The sequence below is a fragment of the Macrobrachium rosenbergii genome, chromosome 49 (genome assembly GCF_040412425.1).
Source record: "Macrobrachium rosenbergii isolate ZJJX-2024 chromosome 49, ASM4041242v1, whole genome shotgun sequence".
Lineage (NCBI taxonomy): Eukaryota > Metazoa > Arthropoda > Malacostraca > Decapoda > Palaemonidae > Macrobrachium > Macrobrachium rosenbergii.
Genome location: NC_089789.1, coordinates 23646106 through 23671407, shown reverse-complemented (window position 1 = coordinate 23671407; position 25302 = coordinate 23646106). Strand labels below are relative to the sequence as shown.

Genomic DNA, 25302 nt, shown 5'->3' with positions numbered 1-25302 from the left:
CAAGTCAGTAATCATTGCTGCCTATATTTCAGTTTTTGTTTGTTTGTTTGTATGTTCTTTAACAATGTAGGGTTTTATAAATGATACTAGGGGCGTTTTATTTCAATAACATCTCTGCGTGAATGTACAATGTTTGGGAAAACATTTCAAGTTTCCGTACCAAAGAGATGTATTTTTGCCGTATACCCTTTAATAAATTACTTAATCTCTCTCTCTCTCTCTCTCCCCACACACATAAATTTTGCAGTAGATTAACGTTTCTGGAAATATGGAAATTTCAGAATTGCAGTTTCAATTTAATTGTTCTTCGTTATGGTGTGTGATTGACTCATAGCAGCTACCTGTTTCAGTAGATATTTCTTTGACTGCTCGACAGAGGCCTTAGTTTATTGGTGCTTTGGTTTGAAAGAGAAATATTCACAACCAACTGGTCCTGTTGAGGTGACCAGGCGGCCTATTTAGGGATGCCTGGCTTGCCACAAAGGTTGAGAGCCTAGGAAAAGCGCTGGGTAACAAGGTATTGTTATTGTATTGGAGAAGAGACATGCAAGGGAAAAAGGGTTTTTGACGGCAGATATAAAACTGGCAAACTCAGGGTATTCCGTTGACGCTGTTTAGTCAGTAAAACACCACAAGATTTGCAATTCTTACTTGATGGCATGAAGTAAGAATTAGAGGTAGATGGAAATCAAAGTGAATGTAAGAAAAACATAAGTAACAGGGACGGGTTTAGTAAAATTAAATGGAGAAATGATTAATGATGTTGAATCTATAAAGTAATTTGGAACAGGTTCTCTAGATTTGGAATCTGTTGAATGGCTATGAAAAGCAAATCACAGAATGGCAAGGCTGAAGAAAGATTTGAATATCAAATAGACTGAAATGACTTGTAATAGTGAGATTAAACTTTGTCCGGTACGATCTTTATTGCCATACGGACGTGAAGCATGGCATAGGAATGAAAATATATTGAAAGGATTTTGTCGATATGAAAATAAAGCTTTAAGAAAATATTAGAAGTTAGACGGCAAGATAGAGTGAGAACTGATAACACAATGGAAATTACGGAAGCCCCGCATGTACTGTAGTTGAGATAATAATGAGAGGGAAATGAAGATGGCTTGCAGATGCCCTTTTGCACAACCCATGGAGAATAGAAGGTGATAGTGCCAGCTGGGCTCCAGTGACCACTAGAAGAGTTGGAAGACCCAGATCTACCTGGACGAGAGCTATGAGAAGGGAGACTGGAAATGAGTGGAGATTTATGAAGGGCAAAGCACAGGAAAGATATAATTGGCGTACAGAGGCCCTTTGCGTCACTCATCGTTAGATATATATATATATATATATATATATATATATATATATATATATATATATATATATATATATATATATATATATATATATACATATATATATACATATATATATATATATATATATATATATATATATATATATATATATATATATATATATATACAGTATATATAGCCTATATATGTATGTATGTATGTATATATATGTATTTATATACAGTATATATAACACGCATGTTCATACAGGACGGACGTTTATGTGTATTGCTGCAGTAACTGCGTGAACGTCCTTTATGCATAAATTTATTTCAAATGTATTCCTGAATAGAATGCTGATGAAATATAGAGGTAAATTACTGTTTCATTTAAATGGAATCACATTTCGAGCGAAATGAATTCCCGGAAACAGTTAACGAAATGCGGAATTTTTTGTGATATATATATATAGCTGTGGTGATGCCAGTGCATTATGATCGTATACATTTACGTGTAGATTTTTTTACCATGGTAAATGTATATGTTCTTACGTATATATATATATATATATATATATATATATATATATATATATATATATATATATATATATATATATATATATATATATGTATATATATATAGTTACTGAACAGGATTTTCTCTTTAATGTGTATTTCATTGAGGATATTGGAACAACATTGCTAAGACCATGGCCTTCTCCACCTGGTTAGCGACCCATCCCATATGAGTAAGTGTCATAGGACTACAGAGACACGGTGAAATTAATAGCAAATAACTAAAGAACTCCACCTAGCCGGGAATCTAGCTCTGAACCTCATGCTGGCTGGTGAGGGGAGTGTACTAATTAATGGAACCACCGCCTATGATTCAAAAAGAAAATGAAGCAAATAAACTTGAGCAGTCTTATATTGCATCGTGTTTCCCTGGAGTAACAGGAAACTACCTTGTACCTTTCAATGGCGTAATGGACGCGTCTTAACGGAAGTCACATTTAATGGGTTTTCATCGACTGAATCACGCCGTCAGCAAAACCGTGTGCGTGATTAGTTAGGGATTAGGCCTGCGATTAGTGTTATAGATTTACTCTCCTTTCAGATTCAGGTATTAGGTCCGCGTGACAGTTATGGGTTTGGCCTGCCGTTGGAATGGGGTATTAGGTCTTTGATTAGATTTTGGATTAGATTTTTCACTGTGTGATCCTGTCCCAAACGTGTTTTATTGCTGTTCTGCGGGTGTATTCTCGCCGTGGTGAAAATTTTTATATTTCACAGTTTTTTTTTTTTTTTTTTTAGCCATCAGAATGATGCCATTATAGCCCTGCCCTTGCATGGAGAAAAAGAGATATGACGTCGGAAGTCAGGCAAGATTGACAAAGATGAATACAGTACTTACCCACACATTTACTTCTTTTTCTCTCTCTCATATATATATTATATATATATATATATATATATATATATATATATATATATATATATATATATATATATATAATAATACACACATACATACATACATATACACACATTCTCTCTCTCTCTCTCTCTCTCTCTCTCTCTATATACATATATATATATATATATATATATATATATATATATATATATATATATATATATATATATATATATATAAACACGCACACCTCTGATCAGTTGTACCGTTATCAGAATTACCATGTAGTTCAATTCAACTAATTTACATCTCAGAAATAAAGAATCTGCAGGTCATCCAACGTCTGTTTATATATTTTTTGATTATGTTTACATTTTCACTCTTAATCCGATGAGAGTCAAGTGTGAAAAACCTATTCATTTGCACTTTCGTATCCCAGGCTCACTTTAGGCCTATGTCCTAAGGTCAAATTTTTATTTGTTCTCGTGCTGGAATTTGATTCCTCTTCGTGCGTTCCGTACTTGAGTCAAAAATACAGTTATTTGTACTGTGGCGCATGCATTCTAGTCAAGGTTATTGGGTAAGATGAAGGAAAGAAAAAACCATTCAGCGCCGGTGGCGATGACTGGCAGCCGCATTTTTTCCCGACCATGTGCTCAGTGACGTCATGATGACTTCAGCAATTTGGTGAGGTACATCATCATTGACGTCACCTACAGCAGGTTTTTTTTTTTTTTTTTTTTTTTTGTTAAGGGTCTACTCTGGATTTACTTTTGATTACATTTGCCGCAAATAAAAAGTAATAATGAAGTCATATAGTTACCCAGTTGAAAGTCAAATGATACTTTTTTCCTCGGAACATGGGAAATGTTGATGTTTTTCAAGACCTGAAAATTCCTGAATAGAATTGAACGGACGGATGCGGCAAAAAGGAAAATATTGCCAATGGAGGTATATTATAAACAGAAATGTATTTAAAGTGTAATAAAAACATTTAAAAGTGAATTAACGAATTGAAGTATGTAGGATTAACAGTTGAAATTATAAAGAAATTTAAGTAAATCAACATCTAGAGAAGAAAATGCTAAAACTGCAGTTGAGAATGAAAGAAAAACAGATTGGAACTCAAGATGTCCAGTTGACCTTCACTTATTATTGGTTGATCTTCACTTATTATTGGTTGATCTTCACTTATTATTGGTTGACCTTCACTTCTTCGTGGTTGACCTTCACATATTATTGTTTGACCTTCACTTATTATTGGTTGATCCGTTATTATTAGTTAACCTTCATTTATTATTGGTTGACCTTCACTTATTGGTTGACCTTCCGTTATTATTGGTTGACCTTCGCTTATTATTCTTTGATCTTCACTTATTATTGACCTTAGGTTCACGAGGTCCAACCAGCATACTCGGAGATGACTAATATTAATTTATCGATTCACTGATCGATCAAATACGATGTGAGAGTTACCAGGGTCAGCGACGCCGAGGGAGGTAAAAGAAATAAAAGAACATTTTGTTGTAAATAGTGCAGTTACGGCAAGGCAATGTTTTTGTTTGATTTGACTTTTTTCTTAGGAAGGAGAGAGAAAAATAAATGAATATTTGCTGTTTTTATGAGAGAGAGACAGAGAGAGAGAGAGAGAGAGAGAGAGAGAGAGAGAGAGAGAGAGAGAGAGAGAGAGAGAGCAATTTAAAAAATTATATATTTTTTATACCAAATATGTAGAGACTGAAAAACCCTCAGATCAAAGTGACATTCAGTTTTAAAACTCCTGGTTTTTTTTGCTGCGCTGAGATATGACACAAAGCGTCATATCTATATTTCATTGGAATAATAGAAAAGCATTTCGGACCCAATATGACTATGGAATTGGCTTCTCTTTTATGCAAGCGTTTGAATTTACGGGGTTTCACGAAGTTGGTGATTGACTGTGATATTTAGAAGGAATAGGAAAAGAGGAAAATATGGTACGATATCATAATATTGTTACGGAGAATGTTTATGTATGGTTTGTACGTAAAAGAATCACCATTGGCCAAGCTTACAACGGAGAAGTTTCTGAGTCGAGGTATGATGGAGAACATGACTGAGTGATATGAGTGCATTTGTGTGTGTGTGTGTGTGTGTGTTTGTAAGATGACAATGATGTTTTACAAGTGTTTCTTGGCCATAAGGGGAGCTGCTTCAAGTAATGTAGTATTTATCGAGAGCATCATCACATAAGTGACATTCTTATAACCTGTTTTTCGAAAGGAGGATTCGAAGTTTCCATGTTGGTAGTTGGTAAGCGACACTTTCTTTTTCCCCCCTTTTTTGTCATCAAGGCTCACAGTAGCTCTGGACTGAAGTTGCCACTCCCTTTAGCTTTCATCGACAATTAAGCGACAATTACTTACGCTTGGTATTTTATACTTATATTCGAACCATTTCGTTCGTTTTTTCCAATATGGTGAATATATATATATATATATATATATATATATATATATATATATATATATATATATATATATATATACTATATATACTGTATATATGTGTTAGATATGTATTCGTATGTATGTATGTATGTATATAATGTGTATATATATATGTGTGTATAAATATATATTCGTATGATGTATGTATTTAATATTATATATATATATATATATATATATATATATATATATATATATATATATATATATATATACAATATACATATATATGTGTGTATATATAAGTAAAATGCATAGTTATAATAGTCTGCTATAAAAACAGAAGATATTTCACCGTTGTTTATTTAGTGCCGACCCCATTCAAAAAGTCAGTAGGAAAAGCGAGACCTTCTGGCGTCGGGGAATTCGGATGTTGCAATTTGATGCTTGGTGCGTTTCTTGGTTTCTCTCCTTCCTTTACCTTACCAGCTTTTGCTGGTTTACCAGGGCAGTCTCTCTCTCTCTCTCTCTCTCTCTCTCTCTCTCTCTCTCTCTCTCTCTCTCTCTCTCTCTCTCTCTCTCGTTATTTGTTTTCGTATATCAGACTGTAATCTATCTCTCGCATTACCCTTCTGTATATGTGTATGAGCAGTACTTCATCACTTCATGTCTCATTATTTACCTGTGTATTTTTATGTACATGTGTGCTAATATAATCTCTCTCTCTCTCTCTCTCTCTCTCTCTCTCTCTCTCTCTCTCTCTTACATACACACACACACACACACACGGCTGATAACTTTTACAACCTTTCATAAGCACTGAAACAAGTAGCATCTGGCTTAGGCATGAACGGCGTAAACTTCTGTATATCTGTATAATTTAAAAGGGCAAATTTCCAAGTCTGCCAACGCCCCCAATAAAGCCGGAAGCCATTGCTCTTAGATTCCGCCGCAATCCTAGAACTGGTGTCAGATGCTCTCTACCTCAACGTACGGTGTCATAACCAATCCGAGATTGCTCTTACTTCATCATTTGCTCTGACGGCCGCTGACCTTTGGGATATTCTAACTCACTGTATCTCAATCACTACGAATGCGTAATTCTAGCTCCCTCTGGCACCTTGTATTCAATCCCAAAGTTAGATCCAACAACATTGCTTTCAGTAGTTGCAGTTGATAATATTTAAGTTCACTCAGGGGAGGGCCTCGGCTAGGTAATCCCCATCCCCGCCAGCGAGTAACGAATCGTCAGGTAATCTCTATCTTCCTCTCACAGGGGCAGTTTCACTGTTGAACATAGAATAGTTTTATGATTACATTAGTTATATTTTGTGTCATGAGGCCTGAGTACTGAGTAATATGGCCGAAATACTTCATTATTTTTTCTTGGTATTTTGGTTGTTTTTAATATCGGTGGCTTTTAATAATGTTTTATATATACATATATATGTATATATACACATATATATAGTTTTATATGTAAATTATATATCAATGTGTATATGCATGGATCAGAAAGGTTGGTCTATTATACGCAAGCGGTATTTTTATACTAAAATATGGAACACGGCTATCCTCTAAAACCGATTTCACCACATTAAGAATGATTTGCATTCAAAGGTAATTAAATGAGAAAAATTATGATGCCTTGGGCAGGATTCGGCTATCAAGAGAGAGAGAGAGAGAGAGAGAGAGAGAGAGAGAGAGAGAGAGAGAGAGAGAGAGAGAGAGAATCTTATAGCCGAATGGACAGGCCTCGGTTTACTCCCTGTCAGATCCAAAAGGCATAAATTCGAATGCTGGCCAGAAAGTTGTACTCATCATGCACAGTTTTTTTGTGTATAAGTTATTCCCAATATCAAGTGAAGTCGATATTAAAGGAAATTCGTTGCTGAATATATATATATATATATATATATATATATATATATATATATATATTTTATATATATATATATATATAATATATATATATATATATATATATATATATATATATATATATATATATATATATATGTGTGTGTGTGTGTGTGTTTGTGTGTGTGTGTGTGTGTGTGTGTGTTTATGTGCGTATGTGAGCGTTTTATCAGCAAATTACTAAAAGGAAAAACTGGGAATGAAGTTGTACCTAGCGCTTTTTCTTGTACTCACTTTCTACATATCTTCAGGGTACTGATTGTACCCTGAAGAAGCGTATAAAATAAGTTCACAAAAGTGCTTGGTACAGCGTTATTTTAATTTTTCCCCTCTGGCAAAATGATGATGTTTCAGTTAGATTTTTAAGGCTTTGCTTATATATGTATATTTATATATATATATATATATATATATATATATATATATATATATATATATATATATATATATATATATATATATATATATATATATGTGTATGTGTGTGTGTGTATGTGTATATATATAATGTATATATTACAGTATATACTTTATATATATTATATATATATATATATATATATATATATATATATATATATATATATATATATATTATATTTATATGTGTGTGTGTATACACATATTTATACTTACCTACATACATATACTGTGTATTTCATACACCTGTTTTATTTATGCTTGGTACTGTTTTCGACGTCGCCAGCTTGAGTTCATCCTCCACACAAGCCTTAGTACGAAATCTTCTTGATGCACAAAACAGGATCTCTCTTCGCGAAGATATGGCATGTGAAAACATTGTCAGATTTGGAATATCCATATTAGGATGTATTAGGTGTGACTGGCTTGTAAATAACTTTTATCCCGAGCAGCTGGGTCATTTGGAAAGTGCAAATTTCTCTTGCACTCCTCCATCGAGTGAGTCCACATCGACGGTGAGGTTTCTTGCGTATGACTTTTGTATTGTTCTCCTCTAATTCTGGGAAATTGGATCAAATTTCACTACACAGGGAGACGAGTGAACCCGAACGAGGTTAATGAACTCATTATGACCAAGGAAATCAGCAGCGTTGTTAAGTCTTGTAAAACTGAAAATCCTAAAATAACGTAAAGAAATTAAGTCCGTAAATGTCAACAGCAATAAATATAAATGGTGTTTTGTTCCCCCTGCATCTCTCTTCACTCACTGGTAAGGGTACTAGTGTCCCGGTTCGGAAACTTTCCTTTAAAATGGATTTTAGGGGAAAGCGCGACATCTCAGAAGAAAAACGGTCAAACTTGATTTGAGCAGATCTAAAAAAGTTGCTGAACTGTAAGATGCTCGGCCATTGTCACAGTGGGTTAAGCTGGGGAAATGTCAGCGCACGATTTTGTTCCTCGCATAGGTCGTTATTGATGATGGCCTGGTTTCCCACCGTAATCATTTCACAGTGATTTAAATCTCCTTTCCCACTTTCACCAGCGTCTTATAAAGGAATTAATATTTTGTTCTTAGAAGTGGTGCATTTACCGATGTTGTTTAAATAAACCGGGCCGTGAAATCGAAATCTGTGTCTTTGGGTTACATTTTATTTCTATATTTTATCCATACCTGAGGGGGTTGGGAAACGTTAGGCTTTTTTCTTCACCTTTTTTAATGTCAGTGCTATTAATATCGTCATCATCAAGTGGTGCCCATTAAGGAAAGAGTAACAACACTATTAACAATTTATCGTGTGCATTCGCGCGTTCGCTTGCATGCCTGGGCGGTATGAGGATTCGCAAAGATCCAAGTATTGTCCGTCGGAAGGGGTGGACGACCAAAAGACGTGATCGAATCTCATGACTTGTGACCGCATCACCGACTTGCGGTTTTGTGTCTCACTCACGGCGCCCTCCCCCGTTGCCAGTGCCTTGCTCCGTGTAGACATTGTAATGATCGTTTTGGATGTTTAGTGTTTTTAGTAGTCTTTTATACATAATCCCTCACAAATGAGCCCTTTAGTCCACTAGGGATTGGCAAACTGGCATCCCCTTACTTATCTGTTTTCTGAGGGATCAAAGATTAAACCCAATATATATATGTATATATGTATATATATATATATCTGTATATTGTCATAAAATATTTTAGTCATATATATGTGTGTGTATCTACCATCATTTGTATATGTGTATACACACCTATACATGTACATTGGCATTATTTAAATCTGTATATGAGAGAGAAATGAGGAAATCGTTACAAACGAGTTGTTTAAAAGGTTTTGCAGGCACCATATTGGCCTGAGAAAATTTCATTTTACTGCATCAGAGTAGACTCGCTGAACTTCTCACTAAGTCGTGTATGCTAACTGTCGCCTTTAGTCTTGGATGTGCTTTCGTAATGTGTGGAAAACTTCTCCCCTAGGTAATATTGATGTTCTATTAATTATGAGAGAGGTGGTTCTTAAATATCAGATAACTTCATCTTTTAGTGGGTAACTTGATGAAAATCGTTCTCTCTCTCTCTCTCTCTCTCTCTCTCTCTCTCTCTCGATCTATATATATATATATATATATATATATATATATATATATATATATATATATATATATATATATATATATAGAGAGAGAGAGAGAGAGAAGAGAGAGAGAGAGAGAGAGAGAGAAGTGTAACGAATTCTCTAAATTCCAGATCTCGCCCAAACCTGCTGAAGAGGAGAATAAGAATGGAAAGGTAGTAGGGTGGGATATAACTACGAAGAGAACGAGTGGTCTTTGGATTAGGGGAAACTTCGGTACGAGGTGGATTCAAAAGCTGGGTACTAAAGAAAAAAAACAAAAAAACAAAAACACGTCGCCGAAGTGCGCAATTTGAGTAGCCACGGTTACCACAATGTTGTTATAGGAACTGGTAAGCCGACGGATGTTACGAATCCCTTTTAGAAGGTATCGGTGTGGAAAAGAAAGAGGAGTAAAAAAACACGAAAATATGTGAAAGAATGGACCTACTTTGTAAGGTGGTTTGATCACGTGTAAAGAATGGGGAGAATAGTGGATCATGGAAATAGAGGGAGTGAAAGGGTACACTGCATTGCCTATTATCATCATGAGTATCATCAGCCTTTCCCTTGTGTCTGTATTCATCGACCAAAATAATTTACTATCACATTAGCAATAAACAAATACAGCGCTGTATTCGAGTTAAAGTTGCCCGCCGGAGAGCAGCGTCTGCGGCTGGCGTGACTTCTTTGGGAAGCCTTTTCCCGGAAAGGAGGTCGCCGGTTTTTCCCCAAGAAGAAAGTCGCAAGAAAGTATTTTTGAGGTCAGTGGAGGCGGTGACGTACCACCAACACTGGAGCAGCATCAGTTTGCACTTTGTGAGATAAATCTCTCTCTCTCTCTCTCTCTCTCTCTCTCTCTCTCTCTCTCTCTCTCTCTCTCTCTCTCTCTCGGTTAAAACTAGTTTAAGCTAAGACTGCTTATAATTGAAAACATTGCTGACATATTTATTTTATGCAATGTTGCAAATGCTGTGTGTATTTACCAAAACGTTATATATCACGCTATCACAACATTATGCAAATCTTGTGTAACTTGTTTATGATGGGTAGTCGACTCTCTCTCACCACAAGTAAATACCACTTGTTTCTCTCTCTCTCTCTCTCTCTCTCTCTCTCTCTCTCTCTCTCTCTCTTTCTTGTCGAGTTTATACTACCACTAATGATGACTCACGTAGTTACATGTTTGACGATGATGCAGTCCTCTCGATGTGAACTGATGCTGTTGTTCATCAGCAAATTTAAAAAAAAAAATTCTCATATTCAGTTCCCAGTTAGTATTTGGATGAGGATGATTGTGTTTGCATTTTTCATTATTATGTGAAGAAAGAAATAGCGTGCATGGGATTAATGAGTACATATTAATCAAGATATGTGAAGACTCATACCTGCTCTTCCGAACACATGAACAGAAGTATTTTCAGGAAATACATTAAAAGAGTATGCGTATAAACAATCATGCATACATACATATGTAAATATATTGATTACACATACATAAACCCTGATGTCGAGTCGGTCACCGTAATGAGAAAACAAACTCGTAAAATGCAGTCATATCTAATATATACATATAATTTATGTCGCAGGGCATGTAAAATAACTGTCCTCTTACAATAATTTGTTCCTCTTGATTTTAAAAGACATGTTTTCCCAACAGCAACAATCATTCTGTTCCCTGTAAAGTAAAATGCATATTTTTTGTAATAAACCACAAAACCTCAAAATGAAATATCTGTTTAGTAAATTTAACTTCAATCCTTTTCACCATGAAAAAGAACCGGCTATACCACAAATGACCTAACCCAAGTAAATTTTGGGCGAAGGACTTATGTTTTCGCTGACACTCGCGAGGAACATGCATGAAATGCTCTCAGTTTACACACTGATTTATCATAACTGCGAGAAAACATTGTTTAGAAAGAGTGATGGTCCATGAAAAATAAACTATTGAATAAAGGTAAAATATAAGACGTGTTTCTAACAAAAATTTTTCCGTTATCTGGAACTTACTTATAATTGTATGAGAAGCTGCTTTGGCCATTCAGTAGTTAGAGAAGGAATGTTGCAGTGACTTGATTTGCTAGTCTACATTACCACATTTACCGGGTGGAAACGATTATATGCAGCGAAAAAAGAAAAAAAATATATATATATATATCATCATCTTCATTTCCTTCCCTCTCGTTTTCCTCTTTTTATTATCACCTGTTTTCATGTTCTCTTCAGTTGACTCGTCTTTCTTTAGAAATATATTTCCCCCTTTTGTTTTTCTGTCTTGCTAGAGGAGTGTTCAGATTACCACGCAACGCGTTGGGAACGTAATAGATACGAGTTCGAGACGAGCATCATCCATGTTGGCTGTGTCAGGTGGCCCGGGTTGGGCCATGATTAGTTCTGGAATTCTGGAAAGGTTCCAGACTCCATTTGCGAAGATTTCGCCTATCTTGGAACAAATGCATTAATGACGCTTTGAAATTTAGATGAATTTATATATATATATATATATATATATATATATATATATATATATATATATATATATATATATATATATATATATATATATATATAATCTAAATGCTTACATGCATACACTTCTTTTGGGGTAAGGGGTAAGTGGTGCCAGAAGGTTTTCAGCCATCATTCTTATTTGGTAGAGTCTGTGCAGGTTGCTAACCTCACGGCCTTTCATGACGTCAACAGATGTTGGTACTCCTGGACAGTTAGCTGGACTTGTTGGTGGTAGGCCAGACACGAACCACTGATCTGGCAGATAAGATCCGAATGCCACATCAGCTACAAAAGAGGCCTTGCTTCTTCATATTTTACCAGATGCTATTTTCCTATCAGAGGGGTGGCTTCAGAAGTTGCTACCTTTCCTGTTTTCAGCAAGTCTTTTGGGATTTCTCTGCTCTTGTTACAGCCCACCACGGTCGACTGCTGCCTGGTATAATTAGTTGCCAAGGTGAAGAGAAGAGCAGTGGTTTTTTTCTGTCAATTTGGGACCGTTTGGTTACATGTGCGTCTTAGAGGAGCTCCTCTTGATGACACAAAAGTTCTTGAATGTTGGATGGTGTTGAACCAGACTACTATATTTATATATATTTGGATGCTGTAAATATACTGGCATTTGCATATTTATTGTTAAACGCATAGTTTTATTATTTTACGCGCTGTCATAACAATTTCACCTTTAGTTGATTTAGCGCGGTTTTTTTAATTACTGATCATGATCTCAGTCCGCATCAGTTAGTCAAATGTTACTTAAGTAATGAAAACTGTGTTATAAATATGAATTAAATTGTAGCTAAGAAGACAAAGTAACTTTGAATATATCCACACCTGTTTTTAGTGTACATTTTTAAATGTTACAGAATATTGCTTTGTTTCTGGAAATAAAAAGTTGAAAAGGAAGTTGTCTCACTATCTGTCTGTCTGTAGAGTTGTCGTTATCAGTGTTATAAAATCATTGCTCCTTTCTGGAAGTTAAAAAGATGTAAAGCAAAGCTCTCTCTCTCTCTCTCTCTCTCTCTCTCTCAGCATCCAGCATATCTGATGGTATCTGCCTTGGCTTGATGCATCCGATATGGAAAGGGAAAGTCACCCATAAAATGTGTCTGGAAAATACCGGCTACGATTTCGTGGTGCAGTGCCAAGGACACACTCAAGAAGCCTCTGCTGATTGACCTTCAGTCCTATTGCCTCATACATGATGGTGATATTGCCTGAATACGGCTTTGCAGTATATAGATGATAATTCTTTGGTAATTTTGTGGTGATATTGACTAAATTCATTATGGTTATAATGCCTAATTGTATTTTGTTGATATGGCCACAATCAATTTAGTTATAATGCCTGTGTGATTCTTAATGATATTTCCTATGTGTATTATGATGATAATGATGATGTTGGTTCTATCCTTGTAGTTTTCATAATCGTCATCAAGTTACATTAGCATATGATGCCAATTGGTGTCTGGTCTGTTGCAACTTGTGATTCGTCAGCTGCGGTGCTCAGCTCCGCCAAGGATGGCAAGAATCAATAATTGCTTTCTCGTTGAAGCCTCTGTTTGTTGTGTGTGTGTGTGTGTGTGTTTGTGTGTGTGTTTGTGTTTCTGTGTAACTCCGGAATATCAGGTAAAAAAGCACAATCATTAGTTTCTACTGAGGAAAACGTCGAATTCTCTCTCTCTCTCTCTCTCTCTCTCTCTCTCTCTCTCTCTCTCTCTCTCTCTCTCTCTCTCTCTCTCTCTCTCGTATTTATTGGTTTTAAAGCAGATCTGTGGAACAGACTTCCTGGAAACGTTCTAGAAGTTAATGGTCATGAGTTCAGAAGAGGCTATAATGTTATATAAGAAATAAAATGAATACACTGTGAGCTTGAGTTAACTGTTTGGTCAGCGAATGCTCATGCCAGCATATAGTTACCTTTGGTTGACAAATGAACCCTCTTAATTCTATTTCATTTGCATATCCTTAGCAAGTCAATGGCCATTTTGCATATGAATGTGTCGTCAGTTAATAATAATTATTCGACGAATCTTCAGGGAAGATGTCTCTGGCACAGCTTCCGCCGTCATCCCATGCAAAGAACGCGTTAAAAAGGGTCTGCGTCGATGACTCTAAGGTTGTGACACTGGTTATTGACAGTTTAAATATTATTACTATAGTTATTGATGAAACTGTTACTACCTCGTTCGTTTTGTTAATATCTGTCTGTCTTTGTTTATTTTACATAGTAGTATAGTTACTATATAATTGTGGATTTTCATTAAACAGATTGTTTTTCACGAGATTGTGAATAACTTAGCATTATTATTATTATTATTATTATTATTATTATTATTATTATTATTATTATTATTATTATTATTATTATTATTATAAAGGCATGCCCTTTCGACATTTGTTTCTCCTGCTAGGTTGTGCTGATTTATTTACTTGTATGTTTGTTACATCTCTGTTTTAGCTTTTTGTAAGGTTTCATGTCCAGATCTTTCCGAGGAGAACCTCTTTCCTTGCTGCGTTGTATTTGTTTTGGGGTAGGTTTTTTGAAATAAAATTGTACCCATCATCATAATCACTTTAATAAAGCACGTTGCATATCTATATGTTGTTTGTTTGTACGACGTTAGTCTACGGTTAATAAACCCCACGTTCAGAATTTCTACCGTCCAGGCTATGACGATCTCTCTCACCACTGACCCCTTTGTAAGTTTCCAGAACAATTGCATGTTGGTCCAAGCTTCGGGATGGTCCTTTACGTCCCTAGGGTCGGCAGTTCGTGTCTCTACCCTCTCAATACAAACTAATAATAATGATAATGTACTTCACTTCAAATCCTAGCCTTGTACGATGCAAAGGTACACTGGGCCCTGTGCAAAATACCTTAACGAGAAAGGAACACAGTTGTTTCTGTTAATTACTGAAAAATCGGGGTTTCATCCACAGGGAGCCATTATATCAGTCATTTTTTGTTACAGAAAATTGACGATTAGAATTCTGGCAGATGAATCTGTGACGTGACCCTTGTATTTATGAATTTATTAGTCAAATATACTGTATCACCGGAGACTTTTTAATCAGTTTTGCCATTCAAGTCGTGTAAAACGTTTTCCTTTTCAGTGTTTCCGATTTTTTTTCATTGAAGCATACATAATTTTTATTGCTTAATATGGTATTCCTTTGAGACAGTTTAGCCTGTTAAATATATCTTAATTTTCGTAGTTATCTGTAATATCTGTTTTATAAGTGAAAAAATTGTTGTTTACGGGAAAAAGAGATGACAAACTTTTACACCATAAGTTCAAAAGCCAATGAATAACCTTATTAGCTGCTATATATATTTTTGCCTTGTGTCAGAATATAAATATAATATATATATATATATATATATATATATATATATATATATATATATATATATATATATATATATATATATATATATATATATATATATATATATATATATATATATATATATATATATATATATATATATATATATATATATATATATATATATATATATATATATATATATATATATATATATATTTATTCTTCATTTTCTTCATTTTGTCAGTGTACACGTGGCTTTCACGATCCACTGGCAAAACTCCAAATATCTCCAGTTCTTTTGAGTCTTCAGGTGGGATAAATAAAACCACTTCACTGCTGCTATATTTATTCATTCCTAAGCCGACAGCTGTTTCAACTATCTATGGCCATTTTCTAGGCTGATCTAGATTGACAGTGGAATGACCTTCCAATATATAGCTGAGCTCAGCAAAAAAAATGTACTTACATATAAGTGTGTGATTGGTGTATTATTTGTATTTTTATTTATATATTTTATTCTCTTGGTTTCTTTATTGGCCTCTTATTCAAATTTCATAGTTCATATGCACACTGTGAATAACGGTTATTACAATCATGCTGATGAACTTTGCACCGAACATCGAATATTGATAGCAGAATTCCAGTCTCGCGTGCTCGTCCTCTGGCGATCGCCATAACAAACGCGCATGACTTCCATTTGGCCATTAATTTGGGAAAAAAAAAAAAAAAAAGACGGCTGTCTGCGCAGTGCCAAGCTTGTCGGCGTGGGTATAAGCGATATCGTGTATGACACCGGCTGTAGTGGACATGACCTTTTTTCGAAAGCGTCGCCAAACTGAAAATATCACATTTCCTCTGTGTCCATAACTTTTGTTTGCTACAGATTATACCTATAGCTAAAAATGTCGACAAAATTTTACCAAATGATTTTTAAATTAACAGTTTAAACCCCTTTAAATTTCGGCAAAAATACCTCTTATGTGGTAAAAGAATTCATTCAAAAGGTAATTTTGGTGGATGAAACTTAATCAAATAATCATCTTTATGTCGAACAGAAAATGAATTCATTATAAAATTTACGACATTGGCATGTTAATGGAATAAGCCTTGTAGCATATATCGTAACATTTGGTGTACACAAAGCGAAATTGCCAATTTACATGGCATGACTGCAGAAAGAAAACATATTGAGCGTTTGGATGGTGACCGCGCACACCTGACGCCCGTAGGATGAGGAATATTTCTGGCTGCCCTGTTTTCCCGACTCTCATTGATAATATCTCAGCGGTCAGAAATTTGCCGTATTTCAGATTGCTCTCTGTATCTTGAAAAATGAAAAATTGAAATCATTGGTTATGCTAGGCCCCCCCTCTCTGAGCTCTCTCTCTTTCTCTCTCTCTCTCTCTCTCTCTCTCTCTCTCTCTCTCTCTCTCTCTCTCTCTCTCTCGCGCTTGAAAAATGAAAAATTGGAATCATTGGTTATGCTAAACCCTCTCTCTCTCTCTCTCTCTCTCTCTCTCTCTCTCTCTCTCTCTCTCTCTCTCTCTCTCTCTCTCTCTCCTGCTATGAGGTATGGCAGATGCTAAAATTTAGTTTGAATTAATATTTCAGACATATTTTTAGCTCTATTTATTTATACGAGGAACAGGTGCAAATTGTAATGGAAAATGGCTCTTATGGTTATGAGACTACTCTTGAATTAATTGACCAAGACGGCATTCGCTGAGAAAACCGCGAGATTATTCTAAGTGGTTGACAATGAAGGTTAGATGATCACCTTCATTTTTCCTTTGTATAGTGATGTGAAATTTCTCTCTCTCTCTCTCTCTCTCTCTCTCTCTCTCTCTCTCTCTCTCTCTCTCTCTCTCTCTCTCTCTACCTCGTTTCTGTGTCTGTCTACATATTTATACTCTATATTTTATATATACTATATATATATATATATATATATATATATATATATATATATATATATATATATATATATATATATATATAAATATATGTATGTATTTATAAAATGTGTGTGTGTAAGTGCACTTGCTTTCGTGCTTGTCTGTTTATGTGTATTACAGTAAAACATGTGCATGTTTGTATCCCTTTAAATATTTACCACTCTTTACTTGCGGATTTGTTCTTTGAACTTTGATACGAAGCTAACTTAGGTTAATTATGGTAATCGGTGATCATTTTGCATACACAATTCTGCCTTGTGTCAGGGATATAAGAATAATAGAATATAATATATATATGTGTGTGTGTGTGTGTATGTAAGTATGTGCATTTATGCTGACTCTAACCATTTGCCAAAGTGGAACAGAGTACGTGATGTTTTACAGCTTGAAGGTTGATGTATTCTGTAGATGACCTGGTGGTAAAGATACAATCGTCCTTGTAGCTGTTCTGTAGTACTGTTTAGGCGTTCTATAGGTTCGGATATACTGTACGACTTTCAGTTTCCTGCTTCATTTCGGTGTGGCTGTAAACTGCGTTCGTCAGGAAGTTGCTTATTCGAGTGGCTGTTTCAGTTTTCCAGTCAAGTGCGAAAGGAATGCATGACGATGAAGCACATCGAAGATCATTATTATCATTGTTTTGAATAATAGTTTAACTTCCCCTGCTTCCATCAGTTAATAATAGTGGCTCTTTCATGCTTGTTTATATATTAATTTTTTTTATGTTTTATTATGTACTGAAGATCATCATTATCATTGTTTTAAATAATAGTTAACTTCCCCTGCTTCCATCAGTTAATAACAGTGACTCTTTCACGCTTACTTATTTATTAGTTTTTGGCATTTTATTTTTTTATGATGTACTGAATTACGGTTTTATACTTTTGGCTAGTGAAACATGTCACACACCGTCGTACTTAACTTTTTATTTTATGTTTGCAGTTACCGCTTCATTTCAAACATCAAATAGAGAACGGAATGTCTTCTTGCGCTGAGGCAGCATCAAAGCATACAGTATATATTTTCATATACAAGTTACCTGTCTGTAATGTTGTTCATTTACAGAATCGATGTCAGGTATCGGATTATGTTCGCCTCTGGATATTAGGTGTAGATTTAATGCTCCCTCCGCCAGTAATCTTGAGAATTATAACATAAACACAAATCACAAAACGTGCGTCAAAATTGTATCTTCATGATGGACGACCTAAGCACGCATGCAATTTGATTTCCTTTTTCATTGTTCTGTAAAATGGAAGTTATGACACCCAGTATGAGATTACCTGTATTAATAATGATTGACAAGTTTTTTCTATTATTCCTGGAAAAAATTAATCCGAACACGAATTTTTTTCCTGACTTCATAATTTGATAACATATGCTTCACTTTAGGCAGTATTTATATATTTATTGTTTTATCCCAGTCAGGTTGTTCTTCTCGTCGTCCTCTTAATTTAGAAATTGTGCTCGTGCCTACAGCACGGGAGGTTGACGTCTGAATTTAAAAACTATAGAAATGAGAAAAATACACGGAAAAAACTTGTTTTCTTGTTTTTAACTGTCGTGATACATAATAATGCTGGAGATTGCCTTACATGTCAGCACCTGATTATTGTTACTATTATGTTTTTTTTTTTTTTTTTTTTTTTTTTTTTTTTTTTTGCAGTTTCTGTCAAGCTTGAGCTAGATTCGGGTCTTACGTTGTTCACGTCATAGACCTCTGAATTAAAAAAGAAAATGATCGAATACCTGTGACACTTAGAATTGCTAGATACCAATATTACTGGAGGTTATGGTTCCTTGTTGGGTGAGTGGTTTCCGTTCCCAGCTAGCATTCTGTTGGCCACGAGTTCGAATCTCCAACCGACCAATTAAGAATAAGAGGATTTTATTTCTGGTGATATAAATTAATTTCTCGCTTTAATGTGGTTCGGATTCCACAATAAGCTGTAGGTCCCGTTGCTAGGTAACTAATTGGTTCTTAGCCACGTAAAATATATCTAATCCTTCGGGCCAGCCCTAGGAGAGCTGTTAATCAGCTCAGTGGTCTGGTTAAACTAAGGTATACTTTTTTTTTTTTTTTAATTACTGGAGGTTATTAGCATTCTGCAGTTTCTGAAATAGCCAGTTGCCTCATCTCTCACACGCACCTTAGAGCCAAGGTCTAGGCCAGCCCTTCATCCACACTTCCCTTTGCATGTTTTGCCAGGTCTGCGCTTCCCGTCTCTTATCCGGGCCTTGTCGTATGCGGTGATAGCCGCAATGGTCGGCGTCGACAGGGATTTCGTGAGGCTAAAACAAATGGAATCTTTAGCCAAACGCTCGCCTTATAATCGTGCCAGATTTTTCCTGCCTTTTTCATGGGAATATTGTTGGCTTCGTCACCTTCGTGACTCTGCGCCTCAGAATTCTAAGGTCTGTTAGCTTTGTTTCAGTTGTTTTGGTATTTTATTCATTGTTTGTGTTTTCTGTTTATCTGTTTATTTACGTTAAACCATAAATAAACAAATGAATAGAGAACTCAATAAATAAAGGACATAACAAAAACAATGAAACAAAACTAACAGACCTTAGAATTTAGAGGTGCAGAGAGTCACGAAAGTGACGAAACCAACAATGTTCCTGTGAAAAAGGCAGAAAAAATCTGGCACAATTATAAGGCGAGCGTTTGGCTAAAGGTTCCATTTGTTTTAGACTCACGAAATCCCTGTCGACTCCAACCATTGCGGCTATCACCGCATACGACAAGACATTTACAAATAAATTGAATTATGAGTAATAGTGTGATCCACCCCGGCGATCGTTTAACCCATTTGCGTCATTGGCATTTTTGTATTTACTCTTACTTGAAAGGTAACGCTCAAGTTGTATCCTTTGTAGGACTTGGGAACCTCCTGTTTGATGTTAATGGTTACACTGAGTTCCAGTACTTTTACGGAATAAGTGAATTCATATTTTGAGATTGGTTTGTTACCCCATTATTCTTCCAGCTGTTATGATTTTACGTCATAACCTGAGAGAGAGAGAGAGAGAGAGAGAAAAAAAGAGAGAGAGAGACCACTGAGAGATTAACAGAGGACTGGCCTGAGAGAGGGAGAGAGAGAGAGAATTTCAAACCTAGCAGAGATGAAGTACGGATTTCCTGTGACACTTCCAATAAAAGCGAAGCTGACAGATTCCCTTGAAAACTTAATGCAATGGGGAAATCGCATTTACCCCGGCGTTCGTTTCTGATGATCAGTGTCCCATTTCGAAAACTCTTGATTTTTCCTGAAAGGTTGTTGAAGCTTTAGAAGCGTTCAGGGCTTCAATGTCACTTCAAGATAAACAAGGTATTGAATTGGAGCTTTCACTCTTATCTGTTTCTTATTCGGAAACAGTGTTGTCGGTATTTTGGGATTCAGGTAATCCTATTTTACTGAACTAGTTGGAAAAATTTCGAGTCTCACACCCATTTGATACTTCGTTCATAAGGTCTCACCAACAGCATGTCAGGCCTTCTTACACACATCGCGCCACTCAACGGGCATCATTTTCCCTCCCAAGGTTTTCGAATTATACAGCTATTTGAGTAAATTACCATCTCCCTGTCTTCTTACATGACAAAACCATCTGTAATTACTGAAATATCCTTCAGCAGATGTTCAGGATTGTACCCCATCATTTTTGTTTTTCCGTTTCCCACCTTTTCACCATTCCATATTATACAAACAGTGCCTGGCAATCCATCTCACCACCATGCACATTTCTTTTTTTTTTTTTTCTTTCTTGCCATTTGTTACTTTCCATTCTCCATCTGTTACGACTCGCAATTCTCTCACTGATCCATCGTCTGTAACATTAAATCCAGAATACCACTGAGACCAACCCAGGCCCATCCCTCCTACATCCATACAAACTTACATCACTTCATCTTATTGGCTTCCATTTTGCCTATAGCGGCATTATTACGGTTCTTAACATTTCGCCTTAAGTTTCTTCCCTTTTACAAATTCTTCCGAAACCTTTCACGTCCGCAGCCGGCTTTTACCTCTCAAAGGACAAACCGCACGAAACCATTCTTTTTTGCTGCGAAGCGCCGATGGGGCTCTCATAGACGGACACAAGCATAAGCCTAAATGACGAAACCCGTACGAAAAAATCGTTGGATTTATCTTAAGGTAGTACGTCACACTCACTCACACACGTTACGCTTCATTAACGTCGTTGGTTATACAGTAAAAGTGTAAACTGAATGAATCACCGATTCAGAATCGCAAACTTATTGCATTGTGGTTAGAACAGCAATGGTTATCGATGTTAGTAAAAGGAAGAATACTTCGACAAATTCGTAATCCATTATTAACAAATACTGATCAGAGTACAGGGTAATTCAAACGGAAAGGGAAAAAAAATCCTTTATAAATATGACTTGGGAAGCCTTCATAAAAAAAATATCGAGCATTTACGACGAAAAAAAAAATAAGATGCGATGCACAACATCCTCTCACCGATCGCCATTCCTGCTCAGGTGTGTATGGGAACGTCGTCACCTGATTCAATGGCTCTGTATGGATTATATAAGACTGCTATGTGGCTCAGCTGTTTCGTTCGTGGTTTGATTGCTTCAGAGTAGTTGAAAGTGACAACTGGTCTGAACATTGCTCTCTCTCTCTCTCTCTCTCTCTCTCTCTCTCTCTCTCTCTCTCTCTCTGGTCCAAACTGGAACTTCATTAACCGTAAACTATCGTTGTTACACACGGAAAATAATGGGTTAGACTACCGTTGTTACACACAGATAATAAGGGGTTAGACTATCGTTGTTACACACAGAAAATAAGGGGTTAGACTATCGTTGTTACACACAGAAAATAAAGGGTCAGACTATCACTTTACACAGAAAATAAGGGGTTAGACTATCGTTGTTACACACAGAAAATAAAGATTTAGACTATCTTTGTTACACAGAAAATAAGGGTTAGACTATCGTTGTTACACACAGAAAATAAGGGGTTAGACTACCGTTGTTACACACAGAAAATAAGGGGTTAGACTATCGTTGTTACACACAGAAAATAAGGGGTTAGACTATCGTTGTTACACATAGAAAATAAGGGGTTAGGCTATCGTTTTTACACAGAAAATAAGGGGTTAGGGTTAGACTATCGTTTTTACACACAGAAAATAAGGGGTTAGACTATCGTTTTTACACAGAGAAAATAATGGGTTAAGTTTATCGTTTTTACACACAGAAAATAAGGGGTTAGGGTTAGAAACTATCGTTTTTACACACAGAAAATAATGGGTTAGACTATCGTTTTTACACACAGAAAATAAGGGGTTAGTCTATCGTTGTCATGCACAGAAAATAAAGGAAAAAATAAAGGGTTAGACTGTCGTTATGACAGAATAAAGGAGTAAATAAAGGGTTCGACTATCGTCATTACACACAAAAATAAAGGGTTTGACTACCGTTATTACTCACAGAAAATAAGGGTTTAGACTACCGTTGTTACACACAAAGGAAGGGGGTTAGATTATCGTTGTTACACACGGTAAATAAGGGGCTAGATTATCCCTCTGACACAGCAAACATTGCATTTTATGTAGAGACCAGAACGATGTTCTTGACGGGGCTAAAGATGTTGGTGCTTGTATATAAGAAGGAGCTATAATGGATTTTAAAAAGGGAGTAATGGTACTTTAAAAAGGTTGCAACAACTTTTTCCGTGCCGCCACCTTTTATTTTCAGTAGGTAGGCTAACTCATTCTTTAGATTTATCTCGCATACTTGTGTCTACTTTTTTTAACTTAAACTCTGAATGCTTATTGTATGAGTATCATGTTTATTTCTTTTCCTTTATTTCTATATAATTTGTGATTTTTGTGGATCTTATTTTCAGCAGATTATTATTTAAAATTAGAATTTCTCTAACACTGATATTAGATTAATCGTCTTTTTTTATGCTTTTATTGTATGAATTGAATTATCAGTTTTACCCAGAGAGAGACAGAGAGAGAGAGAGAGAGAGAGAGAGAGAGAGAGAGAGAGAGAGAGAGAGAGAGAGAGAGAGAGAGAGAGAGGGTGGGGGTGGGGGAGTAGTGAAGGTGAACTGAACTGATATGATGCTCGCTGTTTCTGGCACCTTATCTATATTCAGTCCTCGAGCGTGGAGTATAGCAATCGGAATTCTTTTCATGGCCCACTGTGTATTGTCGTTTATATCGCTGGGTTCAGCAGGTTTATTGCCACCATCATAAATATAAAAAAAAAAAAAAAGCTCTCTCTCTCTCTCTCTCTCTCTCTCTCTCTCTCTCTCTCTCTCTCTCTCTCTCTCTATATATATATATATATATATATATATATATATATATATATATATATATATATATAGGGTTTATGTGCAATTGAACAAACAGACGCAAAACCGCCGTATCCAAGATCTGTTTAAACAACTCTCCCATATTCTCTCTCTCTCTCTCTCTCTCTCTCTCTCTCTCTCTTTGTGTGTGTATATATATCTATCTATATATGTATGTATATATATATATATATATATATATATATATATATATATATATATATATATATATATATATTGGGTTTATGTGTATTTGAACGAACAGACGCAAAAACCGCCTTATCCAAGATCTGTTTGAACAACTCTACCATATTCTCTCTCTCTCTCTCTCTCTCTCTCTCTGAGCCACTTCATCTCGACCCGACCCTCACCTTCTCGGTGCCGATTTTCAACGCACGGAACTATAACGCATAAAGGTCACGACCTTTTTTATTTTTTTCCTCACCTCGTGCAAGGGTTTGCCTTTTAGCTGCTCTTCATGAGGTTGTTGGACTGTAGAGGGTTAGGCCTGAAGCGTTTGCCAGTGTATAGGCGTTTCTCTCCCAAATCCGACCACTTTCACCTCTGCAGGCCTAAAAGGTCCCGGTTACGCAAGGCCATTGCTTAATGCCGTGTTGCAATCGATGCCATCACTGTGTCATTTGCCCTCTGTTGTTGTATTGTTGTTTTGGGTAATGTCTTTTAAAGTCAGTTATGTTGTTCGTGTTGGATAAGTTTTTCGTTATTGTCGTTTCCGTCACGCAATTTGTTTCTTTCGCTATTTTTGCTGTAATTTTAGTTTTAGTTTTCTGTAAAAGAAAATGATTGAGATGGCTATTTGTCAGTACGTCCGCACTTTTTCTGTCCGCCCTCAGATCTTCAAAACTACTGAGGCTAGAGGGCTGCAAATTGGTATGTTGATCAACCACCCTCCAATCATCAAACATGCCAAATTGCAGCCCTCCAGCCTTAGTAGTTTTTATTTTATTTATGGCTAAAGTTAGCCATGATCGTGCGTCTGGCACACAACACAGGCCACCACCGGGTCGTGGCTGAAAGTTTCAAGGGCCACGGCTGAGTTTCTTAGACCGTGGCTGGGAGTTTCATACAGCATTATACGCTGTACAGAAAACTCGATTGCGCCGAAGAAACTTCGGCGCAATTTTTGATTTATATCGTTTGTGGTCGTTCAGTTGCTGTTCCATTTTTGTTGTTGTTGTTGGAACGGGAAGAAAAAATTATGTGAAACTTACGCGAAGTAAAGTAGTTCATTCTCTGTCTTTTATTGCTTTGAGTTTTTAGCATCGTAAGATGCTTGTGATATATTCTGTTACTATTTGTTATAAACACTTTACAGCTTTTAGGAATTTTTCATGTGACCAAAATAGCTTATAGTAATTTGTCATTCTATTTTATTTGCTCATTGTGTGTTGAAACTGTGTGCGTTATTTTTCAGTGAAGTAGTCTCTGCTTGCAGTGGTCTTCCATCCACTCTAAATATGAATTAACCGTTTCTTACACAGTATTAAAGATCGAATTCCATCCTTCAGACAAGGATCTTATAAAAACACTGCGTTACCCTTTGGGGC

General features: G+C 35.9%; 1 protein-coding gene across 11 annotated transcripts in view; it reads left to right on the top strand.

The window, feature by feature from the left end:
* Tmem131 (Transmembrane protein 131) overlaps positions 1 to 25302 on the top strand; it is a 480545-nt gene that overhangs the window by 177041 nt on the left and 278202 nt on the right. The gene's annotated exons all lie outside the window — the stretch shown is intronic.